The sequence below is a fragment of the Solea senegalensis genome, linkage group LG6, assembly GCF_019176455.1.
Source record: "Solea senegalensis isolate Sse05_10M linkage group LG6, IFAPA_SoseM_1, whole genome shotgun sequence".
Lineage (NCBI taxonomy): Eukaryota > Metazoa > Chordata > Actinopteri > Pleuronectiformes > Soleidae > Solea > Solea senegalensis.
In genome coordinates, this window is record NC_058026.1 from 14,996,181 (window position 1) to 15,010,586 (window position 14,406).

At 40.1% G+C, this 14,406-nt stretch overlaps 1 protein-coding gene across 1 annotated transcript in view; it reads left to right on the plus strand.

Moving 5' to 3' along the window:
- dlc1 (DLC1 Rho GTPase activating protein) overlaps nucleotides 1–14,406 on the plus strand; it is a 71,925-nt gene that overhangs the window by 22,490 nt on the left and 35,029 nt on the right. The window lies entirely within an intron of this gene.

Below are 14,406 nucleotides of genomic sequence, written 5' to 3' on the forward strand. Positions count from 1 at the left end.
TTCAGTTGGCCAGCAGGGGAGCAGTGTTCATTAAACACCCCCCTGCGTCATCAGTCCACTAGTAAACAATACCAGAGAGGTAGTTCGACGTGGGGACGAGGCTTTCATATTGCCCCCTGCTGTCTTTAAGCCTGCGGGGAGTTCTGGCTCACACTCGCTCTGTCTCTTCCTCTAATTACTGCCACTTACTGGTAACATTTTATGAGATATGTGGAGAACCTGTCAGAATGTTTGCTCTCTGTGTGGATATGTTATCCCTACTTTTTTTTTGCAAAAGGCCAACTTCAAACGCTTTTGACATCGAGTCTAATACTTGCGAAAAGGCATGGTGCCAACTTCAAAGGATCAAGCAATCTTGGTCATTGTTCTTCATTGCAGTCAGTCTGACTTGCCGAAGTCAAGTTATGTAACCTCCATCTCTGGGTCTGTGTGATGGAACCCAGGACTCTGGGGAGATGGCTGGGGGGTGGGGAGGTAGAGTCATGATGGGATTTTTGGGGGACTTGGTGGAGCATATAGCCCTGTGTTCATTGTGACACTTCAAAGCCCTCTCTGTATCTCCACAATTTAAGCCTATGGGAATGACACATTTGTGACAGTGTTACATCACGCAACCATGCCCTGAAGGCTCTTGCTGCACTGCACTCTAATGAAAGACTCATTCATGGTTAATTTTACTGTGTCTTTGACAACAGAAGCACACCAGTGAACAACATGAAGTTTCCATAGCCCATGTTCTGTAGCGGCACAGTTGATGGCTTCCCTGTGGCGCTGAATGTACCTTGTGAGTGGTCAGGGTCACGGTTCTACTTGGGCACAAAGAGGATGTGTCTTTATGCTGCAGAATTACAACTGACAACCTGTTGTTAAGAAGCATTCTTTATGGGACTCCTGTGATTCTGGTTGCAGCCTGAGCTTCACAGAGTGATGATGCACTGAAATGGCAAGAAAGGACAACCATGTAATGTGTGACTGTCAGGCCTCATTTACTCGAACTGTACAGTGAAAGGATGGGATTAACATCGACACATCTAATCTTCATCCTGCATTGTTTCAGGAACGTAGATGAGAGTATGAGCTAAGAACTTTGTTCATTGTAGCAACATGCAGACTTTTCCTGACCCAAACCACTGTGAATGTATAAACAGGACACACTGTTGGACATCCAACCAACAGCAGGGTTAAAGCCTGACCTTTTGCCTGGATTCATAGTTATTCATGCTCACAGTTTCTTTTCTCTCTCAGCCTCGTAGTCTAAAACACTTACTCTGATTGTGGGTGGAGGTAAGGAAAACTGAGGAAGGAGGAAGTGGTTTAGCACTCTCCACGGGGTCCTGTGTGGGACGGGGGTTTCACTAGTTTGTTCCTGTGAATAACCCGTCTCATCATTTCTGACTGTCTGCCACCCCTTTTTGTTTCCCGTCGTTATCCACAGTTTCCTTTTTAGTCACTATTGTTCATTAAAATTTACTGATATCTAAAGCGATCTTTAAATATGGCTGTGTTTTTTTCCATTTTGACTCACAAATGCACCAGACCTGAGCTTTGACCTCTGGGGATCCCATTATTTGTCATCATATGATTGCATAATTCAAACTCCTTTTTCTTTGCTTATTTGTCTGACCATTGTTTTCAACCTTTCTGACAAGTGTAAATGTGGTCAGAAATGGGTACATTTACACACAAGTTTTCACTGAATGTAGAGAATATTACTGTGAAATTAGAGTTGCACAAGTTACTGTCATCTTGTTGAGGACATTGCTCTCATCTGAGAAAGTACTTTTGTCAGATGTAATGAAGCTCCCTTAGTCCAAATCAGCTTATTATCTGTTTACTTTCCTGCTCATTAATTGAATCTGGCTTATTCCACTTTGTATGCCTCCTCACAGGCGACAGCCGTGGCACAATGCTTCACGCCTAACGCTTTCAGGGTGTCCGTCCCATATGCACATATGACTGCGGTCAGATGTCAACCGCAAATTGACTGGTTTTAGGAGACATAAACCTGTTAATCCGTAATTCTAGTTTCCTTCTTTTGCCACCCTTCAATACACTGTAAATTGAGTTGGTGTGTTTGTGCAAGGTCACATTCCTGGCCTCCTCTGTCAGTCTATGCCAGCCTCAACACCTTCGCTCCAAACAGCTTCTCCTCTCTCCTCCCATATTACACCCTTAATCCTTTGCTTCCTGTGAGGAGACTATTATTGTATTGTAACATACTAGAGTTGGCTCCATTTCTAATTCACACTCCCACATGTGCAATCTTAACTCTTCTCCTTGCAAGCAAATATCTATGTGATGCTATTATTTTACCCACTGTAGTTTATTTGGTTAAATTGGGCTGAGGTATAGTCATTGTACAATTTTGAGACAAAACATTTTTTTCAACTTTTTATGTCAGATTTTCCCTTCAGTCCTCTATAAGGTTAAAGAACGTTTGTCTTTAGGCATCCCTCTGCATGAAGGGGAATTTACAACAGGAAGTCAATTTGCTGAACTCAGTTACAAAAACAAACACCACCCTATACAAAAAGCCTTAATAGTAATTATATAATTATTCTTCATTTAATTTTATTTGGACCATGTATATATTTTTACCACTGATATACCATTATTTTTGTTTGCGTAAAAATACTTCACTATGCATGCTTCACATTCTCCAAATAAAAAAAGAAGACGGAGGGAACATAGGTAAACAAGAAGTGTTTTTCTGCATCAGTCCCTCCCTACTTTAGTGTTCATAATTTTAACTGAGGTTTATTTTTTCCCCCCTAAACTCACGCTTCATCTGAAATGACCCATCAACAGCTTCCATTCATAACCAGGGGACCGTAAATCTGCCAGTGTTGATGGTGTGAGTTGCCTGAGCTGTCCTCAGGCTAATGAATCAGCCCTGGCTCAGCAGGCTCTGTCACACCCTGGCTGGTTTATTCCCCTTGTCTGGATGTCTGGAGGAGAGCTTGTCTCGAACATGAAGGAGACTTAGATATAGACTGTATGGATATACTATATATGGCAAAGGTTTGTGCTTTTATAATTTGAGTTGTCTGGTTGTCTGATATCTTGCTGTAAGCAATAATTGTATCCCCCGATTTAACTGCTACAGACACATATCATAAGGTGTGAAGGTTTCAGATAGTCCGAAATGGAGTAAATATCATGAAAGTAGGGCAGACAATACATTTGATAGCAGGACAAGAGATCAAGCAGACGGTCACTTCAAAGGAGCTTGCACACAATTACATAGCACGTGGGCACACCCACACATACATGCTTCAACCTACCGACACATTTCTGGCCGCTGTAAAGAATAGAGTGCATTGTTTTGCAAAGACATTTTGATGATAGACTCTCATATACCGTTTATATACACCGTTTGAAGTCCTCCCAAAACACCCCCCCCCCCGCCCTCATTTTTCACCGCCCCCGTCTCCATATCTGGGTCAGTGTGTTGGCAGGTAACCACCTCCTTCTGGAGAGTTTAGATGTAGGTACATTCCACTGGCAAGGTCTACTCAGGTTTGACACAGGGGGCATTTGGCAAGACTGTCCTTCCTGAGGCATGAGATTTCCATTGTTTCCCTCAGTCCTCCACACTTTCAGGACTTTTTCCCTCACATCCAAGTTACAGGCTGTTTATTGTCCTCTTATCACAGGTAAACTGTACCAGAAGCACTGAGAGGGAAAGTACCAGTGGCGGCTGGTGATAAAAAAAAAGTTTTTTTTGGGGGGGGGGATGGAAAGAAAAAGTTATGTGGCGTAATGAGGCCTTAATGCACCTCTTGAGATCTTTGATCTTCAGCTGCAGCTGAAAAGTTGTTTATGAATCAAGAGAAAAGACAAAAAAGTGACAAGTTAGTGATTGATTAAAGATGAAACATGATGATCGTTGTTTGGAGCTGTCAGGGAGAGACAGAGAAGGAGGAGGTGTACGAGCCGAGGAGAGCGTTTGCGATAATCCAGATGTCTTATTTAGGTTATACACTGCCGGAATAAGGGCTTATTCAAGTAATTCTTACAGGAATAAGCTATTTACATAAGTAACAGGCTAGCGTTACCGGAATATTTCATGTGCATGTAAACGCTTTAGGGTTGGACACTGTGTCCCTGGGAGGATCTGGACAAAACCAATGAGAGAGCAGACCTGGGTCACCTGCTGTATATATTTACACTGATAGTAATTCACTAAATACAACCAACAGTACAGCACAACCAGGTACACATCACACACTGTGCGAGTAACCATTTAGATTTCACAATTATTTTTTACAATTATTTATGGTTAATAGAAGTTGCCCTCTTTTGTCTGCATTGTTGATAAGGGTAGCGCCCTTTGCGTGTCTCGTACATACGTACAAGATTATTTGGTTCAGGTGTTAATGTGTGTCATGGAGGATAGTAAAAACGCGATACATTTATAGGAAGTTTGTTTTTCTGTATCCTTACCTAATCCTCATTTACAACATTGTTAAAGAGGTCGTTCTAGAATCTTAGAAGTGCAGTCCAAAGGGTTGTGGAAAAGCAAAGACAGGGGAATCCAGCCTTATCAGTCCCAACAAACCTTGAGAGACCATTAAGTCAATTGGTCGTGATGAGCACAATCCTATCAGTAGGCTGCAATAAGCCAATGCCGGGTGCATTACCTTCACTTGCTGGAGCAATCAGCACATTTGGTTGATTTCCTTAAGTGTGAGCTTAGTGTGGAATGCATTTACTTCTCACAACTACTAAACAACACTAAAAACGTCAAGTGACATATGTCCAAAGATTAGCATGTGACAGAAGTTTTTTTTCCAAAACATTAACTCTGATGCACTGATCAGTTTATTCTTGTAGACTACCTGGCGACAAAAGAGCAACAAACTATATGCACAGTATAAGCTTTGTGTACTTTATAAGCAAGATATGACAAATGGGGAAACTCATGCAGGTCACACTTTACTTCTGTTGGTGATTCTGGAGTTGCCTTCTCTATCATTGGTTTCAGTTTTATATTTAACTCTTGATTTAAATATAAAAAACAACAAGTAATTTTAACTCCTGGAATGAAGAAGTTTAAAATGCTGCTGGTTCTTTCTTAGATTATCAGACAGGCTGCACATTAGTCTGGACAAGCAGAAATGCAGACCATTGTAATTGAGGACAAATGTACCTGCACTCTCTTCCTTGTAGACTCTAATTACTTTCATCTGAATTTTCAGCACTAAAGCACTGTTAACGCTTACGTTCAGTTTCACCTCATTTGAGTCTAATAAAAGAAATCCCTACTCTGACTTGCCACAATATTTCTTTCTTGTCAGCAGTACTTTCTGACACTTGCTTTTTGTTTACACCAGCATGTGCATACCCGGTCACATGATGTACATTTTCAGATGTGTGTGCAGATTCCCTAATTCATATGGATGTTGCTTCATTAACTACTAGTGAATTTTGTTGCTGTGCAGTTTGGAGCTAATCAGAATCAGAAGACTTTATTTATCCCTGGGGGGAAATTGGGTGCATTACATTTGCTCCTTCAGAATTAAAATAACACTTAGGAAAGAAAATAAGGAATAATTTAGAAAACACTATATTAGCAACAGATAGAACATATATATATACATATATATATATATGTATATATATATATATATAAATATATATATATATATATACATATATGTATATGTTATGTTATGTATTCACATTTTCAACTTCTTAAATGTCAATATTTTATATTGACATTATTATTATTAATATATTTTATATATATATATATTATATATATATATTTTATATATATATTTATATTATATTTTATTTTTTTTGCTCCATATAACAGAAATAATTAAATCTGAATTATTTCCAGATTTGATGATTAATCAAGAAAAGAAACAGATTAAATGATGATGAAAAGAATCCTTAGTTGCAGCCTTACACGAAATATGTGCTTTGTAAGAGATATTACATTTAAGTTATATGGCAATAAATATAAATGGATAATAAATAGAATGTGTGAATTTTGATATTGTACAAAGGATGGATAGTGACAGTTGGTTCACAGAATTAGTCCATTTACAGTCTAATGGTCCAGAGTGTTTGACACTCTGAGGGATGAATTCAACCATTTGATGGCAGCCACCAGGAATGATTTCCTGTGGCGTTGTGTAATGTTTTGTGGTTGAATGAATCTGTCACTGAACGTGCTTCTGTGTTGGACAAGCATACCATTGAGTGGGTGTGAGGTGTTGTTCCGGATGCTGCGTCGTCCAGTTGCACCCCTACAATGTCACCCGCCCTTCAGATCCATTTAATGAGCAGGTAATATACAGGCTTAGTCCGAGCCCTTTGCATTGCTTCATACTCTGGACAAACTCAGGGTTTGTAATGGATTAATGATGCTAACAACAGTAAGAATGTGTGACATAATAAACAAGGCCAGATGGTCTTGTGTCTTTGACTCCATCAGCACAAACCCAATGTGTAATAATGAATACATTTTCTGAACAAATCACAGTGTTAAAGTTGCAAGCAAGTGTTACAGTAATAAGCTTCCTCACAGACCTGAGAGTTGTGCTTGCTTAATCGAGGCTAAATCAGCATTATCGGATCAGCTCACCAGCAGTCTAAGTAATGGATTCCATTGTGTTGTTTTTGTCCATCTCATCTGCTTAAATATTGTTGCATAAGGTTCACAGTCCAATATTTTGCAATGGCATTACCTTGGGTTTGTATGTGTGGATTCATAATGTGTGCGTGTGTGTCTGCTCTTGTATGTGTTGCTTTGTGAGGACCAAAGAACTTGTAAACCATACGGAGCGAGGACATTTTGGGAAAGTTAGGACATTTTTAAGGGGCTTTTTGAGATTGAAGATTTGGTTTTTGGGTTAGGGTATGAACTGGGTTTAGTTTAGGGTTAGGCATTTAATTTTGATGGTTATGGTTTGGGTAAGGGGCTAGGGAACGCAGGGTCCTCACTACGCAAACGTGTGTGCGTGTGTGTAGCCTACTGTACATTATGTTGCAGCCATGAGATATTTATAGTAAAGACACACCATTGCTTGAACTATTTACCATGGATGAATGGCTGAGGAAAGTGTTTAACTGTCAGTGATGGGGGTTTCCGTGTTTCATGAGGAGACAAAACACACTGTTAAATCCTCTTTTGACATTTCTGTGATGTCACAAAATCATTTTCACTAACAAACATTTCTAGGGAAACCACTGAATAATTTTGAATGAATCAAATTGTATTTTTACTGGACCCTTCATCAACTCATTTCCTGTCTTTTTGCTCTCAGTCCTGTGATGTTGTAAGCTGCTTGTCTGCAAGGACAGGTGGGACTTCATAACAAGCAGGCTGCCTGAGCGATGGGTTATATAACTGGCGCTGATGTTCCCTGTGTCTAGACAGAGAAGGGCAGGTGTAAACAGAGCGTGTGCAAGGACGAAGGTGACAGAGAGGAGAAGCTAAGTAAAAAGATGTGATATGAAAAGAAAAAGTTGGGGTGGGGGAGTAGTGACTTTGAACTACTATTAGATATTCACAGAGAGCACTGGAGCTTGTGTGAGCACTTAGATACACTTATACACACACACACTCTCACATACACTGGCAGAATAGAATATGAGAGCATTGCAGCACTGGTTGGATGTGGCCCAGCAGTTACCGCACTGATGCTTGCTGCAGCAGACGGGAGTGGAGGCTTTGCAGGAGCAGAACACAGTGAGAAAGAGACACAGGCAGCAAACCGGCCAGTGCAGAGGACTGAACAGAGCCAGATGTAGATAAATATTCCCCCAAAAAACTAATCAAAACAGGAACTGGTGTGGGGACTAGGTAGGAGTGTGACATTTTAGTGGATGCTAATTCAGCATGTCTCGCTCTATGAGGCTGTTGCTGCTGCAGAGGTCTTTCAGCGATCACATAAAGTCATCGACATCCAAAGCTCTCGATATGCTCAGCAAGAACACACGAGAGGGTCGACTTGCAGGTGAGTGACCAAGGCAGTGGATGACGCAGCACTTGTAAACGTGTAGATGCACTGTGTACATATGTGTACATGTTTGTTTGTCTGCTTGTAAACAAGCACACGCATACTTGCTATTTACTTCATGCATGCTGGTGTCAGATTGTCTTCGATGGACAGGAAGGGGGAAATTTTCAATGATTTTACCTCAGAGAGAGGACAGAATATACCGCAAGGCATCTGTAATGTGAACTGGCTTTATGATACATCTGATCAGAAGACCGCATTTAATGGATGTGTGTTGCTGCTGCAGCTGATGTGTACAGGCAGGGAGTAGTGCATATGTCATATTACAGTTTTCTGCTGTATTTGACTTAGCTGTTTTTGTCTGTTTGTTTTTTAATGCATGGATATACTGTAGTTCTATATGTATATGAGACTTTGAAATTGCAGTGGTCATATTGTCTCTATCATCTGCACCACGGTAGGTTTGATCTCATGTAATGGGCTGTGCACTTGCAGGGTTGAGCCCAATAGAAAGGACTGCCAACTCCATGGCGAACTAGTCCAGCAGCTTGTCTTAAATAATAAAGACAGTCCTCCTTCTTATAAGAGCAACAGTAAAGACAATGGATTAACAGAGATATGATTGAGAAACATTTGGCCTACAGATGGCTGATATCATGGATTGCAGCCCTATTTCCAAGCATGCTTGGAACGGTATGCATTTTAGTACCAAAATAACCAGCCCCAAATGTTAAATTGTTCTGTACGCTTGTAGTACAAGAGTAATGGTATGGTAAGGGTGGAGCTAGACCCACAACAGTCAGCTGATTGGGCGACTTCCCTCCCTTGCAACCGTTTTTTTCTTCAACATCCACAGTCTATTCTCATACAAAGCTTAATGTCTTTTTGAGACAAACAGCAAAGAAAAACGAGCTGCTGGATGTCCTCTATTGTTGTCCACTGTGTTGTTGTCTGTTATGTTTCGGCGCACCAGTACAATGACATGCTACAACGCTCACCCCACCTACCAAGTAACGGTATCAGTCGAAACGCAAGCTTTTACCGTTACAAACCGTACTGCACCAAACTGAACTGTACCATGATGGAAACATGGCTATAAAGGGTTAAAAGATTGAGGCTGCATCATGTTTAAAATCTCGACACCCTTCAAGTTGGTGCAGGTGCTGGTGTGTCTCTTTTCACAGGAGGGAATAGAATGTACCTGCTGAATCTTAAGGTCAATGCCCTGTGGCCTCACTCTCTATTGAAGTAAAGGGCACAAGATGATGAATATCCATCACAAACACAGGTCCAGGATGTTTCAGGCTGTTGCAACATAGCTCACTGTCCCACATGAAAGAGAGAAGAGTCAAAGAAATGGGTCAAAGAATTATGACAGGATCTAATTACTGCTCCCCTGGTATGTCACTCATTACTCCTGTTTCCTACATGCTCGTTTTCCTTGAGTTGTAGGCAAAATGTTGTGTCTTTAACATGAGAGTTCAAATTATTGTTGTAGTTAAAGTCATGCCTGTGTGTTCCTGGCTTTAAAGAGCAGGAACACATTGTACTATACCAAGATAGTTGTTAGGCTGCATGCACTTCACATTTTAGTTTAAAAGGAGCCACCTCCTGTCCACTACCTTGGTATTTTCAAGCCTTGGAAATGGACATTTGAAAATGCTCCTGGCTTTGTTTTTGTCTGGGATCTGTAGTTTGATGTAGTTGTCCACATTCGCCTCCCAAATGTTTCTTATCAGCCATGTCGTCACGATCAGTTGTGAATGAAAAGTGGAATTTTTCACCTGTTCTTGTATTGTACACCTGCATGCATATGTCCATTGTACATGAGGGTTCATATGATACACAAACAGTTACAGTCAGCATGTTTGTCACCGCATTCACCATTCACCGTTAATGAAACTCAATCTTAAAAAGCTTTTAGTATCAATATGATGAATCATCCTGACTCCATAACCTTTTAAGCTCTTTTGTCATGTTGATATACTTCATCATACCTTTTCTTCTCTTAATGCATTATAAAACTGCTCAAGTTGAATATGATACTTAGAAACGTCTAAAATAGTAGAATGATTTGACATGATGCGTGAGTACAGTATATGATCCTCCCCGTAGCTAATGCTACACATCATGAGACTTTACTCAGTTCTGTGCGCCGTCACACGTCATGCAACCTTATAGCTTTGTTTACATTTCCCACCCTTGTCATCCCCATGATCACATCACACTCTTATTTGAACATGTTTGTGGCTAAAAGGGATAACGTGAACAATGAGTTTATCCCCTGACAAAAACACGCTGTCGCTCAAAGTCTTTGTGCTTACAGACTTTTGATTGAATTGAACCCTATCCATACATAAGGTGTATGTATGGATGTCAAGGGGCCCAAAACTTTTTTCCCTGATCCCTTCCTTTAGGCCAAATGTATGAAATTCTACAAAGGCAGTAAGTGATACTGTACTGCAGATGTCCAGGTACATGATTAATCGTTTTGAGATTTTCTGTTTACTACAAGGAAAGGTTTATCCCCTCCCTGCAACTATCAGATCCTAGAGTTGACTTGTTCTGTAAATGTGTTAATGCTGTTTCACTCCTTCACAACTTTTAAAAAGGAACTGCAAAGCGGGCAATTTATTTGTCTATTATTGCTAATTGATATTTGACTCAGAAAATATAACAATAGAACAGTCGGAATGAATGGCAAGTTACACAACAGAATATTGAATTGGCTTTACAGCTAAATATTTCCTTTAATTCCTTCACTCATGTCCCAGGTCAAATCTTACCGATTTTGTCATACCTTGAGATTATATATATTTTTTTTAATTTAAACTGATTGAAAGGGACATCTATACTTAATATACATTTTTAGTTGACCCTGTCAGGTTAGATCGGATTCTCCATGAGATTTTTCAGTAACAAATCTGTTCCGTTCTCCTCTGACACATTGATATACAGTTTACCAGCACTCTCACACACCTTGGGAAATTTGTTCAAATTTTGTTGAAAATAGAATAGTTTGTTGGTTCTACAGCACACATCACCATGTTAAAAAGCCATCACCCAGCAGTGAGAGCACAGGAGCACATGAATTATTTGTCACCTATACTGACATGTTCTTTTTACTTCCCAGCTGACACACAATATGTACAGTATGTACTATCCATCCCTTGCCTGTGCCCTTGCACTTAAACCACTTACTTGACCTGGATATGGCATAACACTCTCTAAATGTCACATTTTATGTTTATTCATTTTTTTATTTTCAGCAATTCAGGGCCAATTTGGTGAGATTTTGGTGTAATTGCGGATTGCATGAAGCTGTGGGGTTTTCCTGTTCTCCTCTCACACCGTTCTAAGCTGCTTATCTGTATTCACTCATTCATTCATACTTCCACCACTTTATCCTCCACATCAGGGTCCTGGGGGACAGTCCATCACTGGGCCACATAGAGACAAACAATCATCCACAATTAACCTACAGTCAATTTAGCAGTGCAAACCAACCGTGTGGCCCTGCTTATCTGTAAATGTTAGTTTATTTTGCCTCATACATTAAACTAGAGTTTTTCTTCGATTATCCTCAGTCTTTGATTTAATTTATACACTCTTGTTTTCTTTTTAAGAAACAAGAGTTTTTTTGCTTTAAAAAAAAATATATATATATATATATATATATATATTTTTTTTTTAAAGCAAAGGAAGTGAAAGACAACATATTAAAGAGGCCTACTGTATGTGACTACATAGTGTGTGGGTGGGTGTGTGCCTAACAACTAGAGAAAATAAAATACACACTGCCTGCATTTATAATAACTCTTAGTGGAGCCACAATTTAGTGCCAAAGGGGATACCAAAATTGCACTCTACTACCAAATCTGCATTACCACACCCTCAAATTATGCCACTCCACCAATCTTGCTGGGCACAGGTGGATCTTTTTCAGACCACATAATAACTACTTCAGCACAGGCACACAACAACCTGCCTTGTACCAAATGAAAATGGCAACATGTCAGTGGGTATCCAACTCAGCCAAAGTGTTTTGTACCCTGTGACCCGACCTCCATCCATAGAGCCTTTGTACTCCCAGTAACAGGGGTTCATACATTGGTTTGGTCAAACATAGCCAAACATAGACAGCCATGACTTTTTTAGCAAAGATGCCACTGTCGAAGCTGTACTGCAGCTGGCAGAGTCATAAATGCCAAAACACACTTGAGTGCAATATGTCAGGTCTCTGCGTTGATTTATAGAAACTTTATTTTCCTCCTTAAGTACAAGTGTTTGAGCGGAAGTGTGTATTTGTGTCTTTGTTCCTCCTACTTGTGCATGAGTGTGTATGTGTGTCTTTGTTCCCCTACTTGTGCCTGAGTGTGTATTTGTTAAATAGCAAGCAGGCTTTTCTTTGCTGCTGAAGGGTAGGCCAGTGGGAGGTCCATAGACACGTTCTGGTGAACTCGGGCCTATCCTACTGTTGAACCACACAGATGTCCTGGACCTATTGTGGCTCTACACGACTCTGCAGGGACACAGCAGGACCATTTCACGCCTCAGGGATGCTCAAAGAGGAAGTCAGAAAGGGGACACCACTGTGGTATCAGTAGAGATCTCAGTCAATGAAAATGCAGCAGGCAACCATGTAACAAATTAGCTTTAGCCGGATACTTTCACTCTTAGTGGCCATTCAGTGTGTAACAATGCTTTAAAAACACATGGGGGGAAAAGGATAGAAGTGTTTTTAACTAAGGTGCTTTTGGAGTTGCACTTCTGTGGTGCATGTGGCATTACTAAGCCTACCAAAATCATCGTAATTGGTGCGCATGTGAACAGTTCAATTAGTCATTGCCTTAAGATGCATGTTAAAAGTCTGATTTTAGTCAGTCTAAGATAATAATTCCTTTTTCTTTATGTCAAGTTAACATATTAGCCCGACTGAAATCGAGGTAATCGAGACAATGCACTCACTGTCCATTTGGCCATTCGCAGTTTGTATTTCTGTGACGTAAAGGTCAGCAGGAAACTGATTCAATATACACTAGCTTATAGAGAGATACAGGTACAATTTTCTCCTCCTATAATCTGATAATTGCCTGTCTTAGTTGGACTGCAGTTGATTAAACTATGCATGTAAACATGCTAAGTGAGCTTGAATTAAATGAAGATGAGCACAAATAAGAAATAGGACAGTTCTGCAGGAAAGAGCATTTCAACATCTGGGAATCACACTATGCTCACGAATACCAACTAACAGCCATGATGACCTTCTTTTGCTGTTCATTTCCAACTCATCATCCTTGGCTGTTTGTTGGAATGGGGCACATACTGCGGTTTTGCTGCCAGCATCTGCTAAGGGAATATTTTCCCTCTACATCTTGATATCACATTGGGTTTAAACCACTAGACTCACATTTTTTAATCTTCCCTTGGCGACCCACAACACATCAGCTTTTGAAGTTTGATCGTGTGGTTGTGCCACGGGTTTAATTTGAGTACCTTAAATGCATTTTGTTACAGCAGCACAGAAGTGTTTCTCATCTTGGCACATGATGTTTTCAGTTCGCCTTCACATGTAGGTCAAGTTGCTTAGTGTTTGTCTATACATAGCATCTCTTAGTGAGTCAATTGAACCACTGTCAACTTTTATGCCTGCATTCTATACTTTCATGAAGACATAAACAGTAGACAGTAGTCCAACAACAGCGTTCCGTCATTTCTGTGTGCGTCACATACACAGTAATTCAGAGCTTACTTCGAATCATGTATTGACTCTTTTACTGTGTTAGCATGCATGCAGATACACTGTAATAATATAGGGAAGCTCAAACTGGACACTACTATGGGATGTGTTTTTCTCTCTGGCTCACCATCTGGCATTGATGTTTCTTTTTTTACTTAGTTTTATTTCCCAACAAATTTTAACAACTTTATTATGGCATAGGTAGTTATTGGTTAAGTTAAATTATGAAAGTAAAGTAAGTGAAAACCATTTCACATTAGGGCAGATATACAGTCTCAATATCATTTACTACCTTTTTCCAGGGACATAATCTTTTTTTTGCACTTTAATTCATTAGATAAAATATAAAAAAACTGTTTGCCTCAGCCAGAGTCAAGTTTATGTGGCTTTTTGTGGATTTGTTTTCTGTTTCTACAACCTATATTAATGTGATGCAAGATTTGTACTTGGTCTTTATACTTCTTAATTGTGGTTACATATAGTGTTTGTACAGTTTTGTCTTGGGTATTATGGCTGATCATCCTGCTGTTATGTAGGTGACAGGCAGCCACTTAACCTGACATGTCAGTGCGAGGGAGACATTTTGTGATTGAATCAGTCCTTCAGTGCTGTTTCTGTTCAGTGATTTAAAGCCCCCTTGTTTCTGCCCCTGTGCACTCACAAGGCCGCTTGTTTCGATGACTCTGGAAT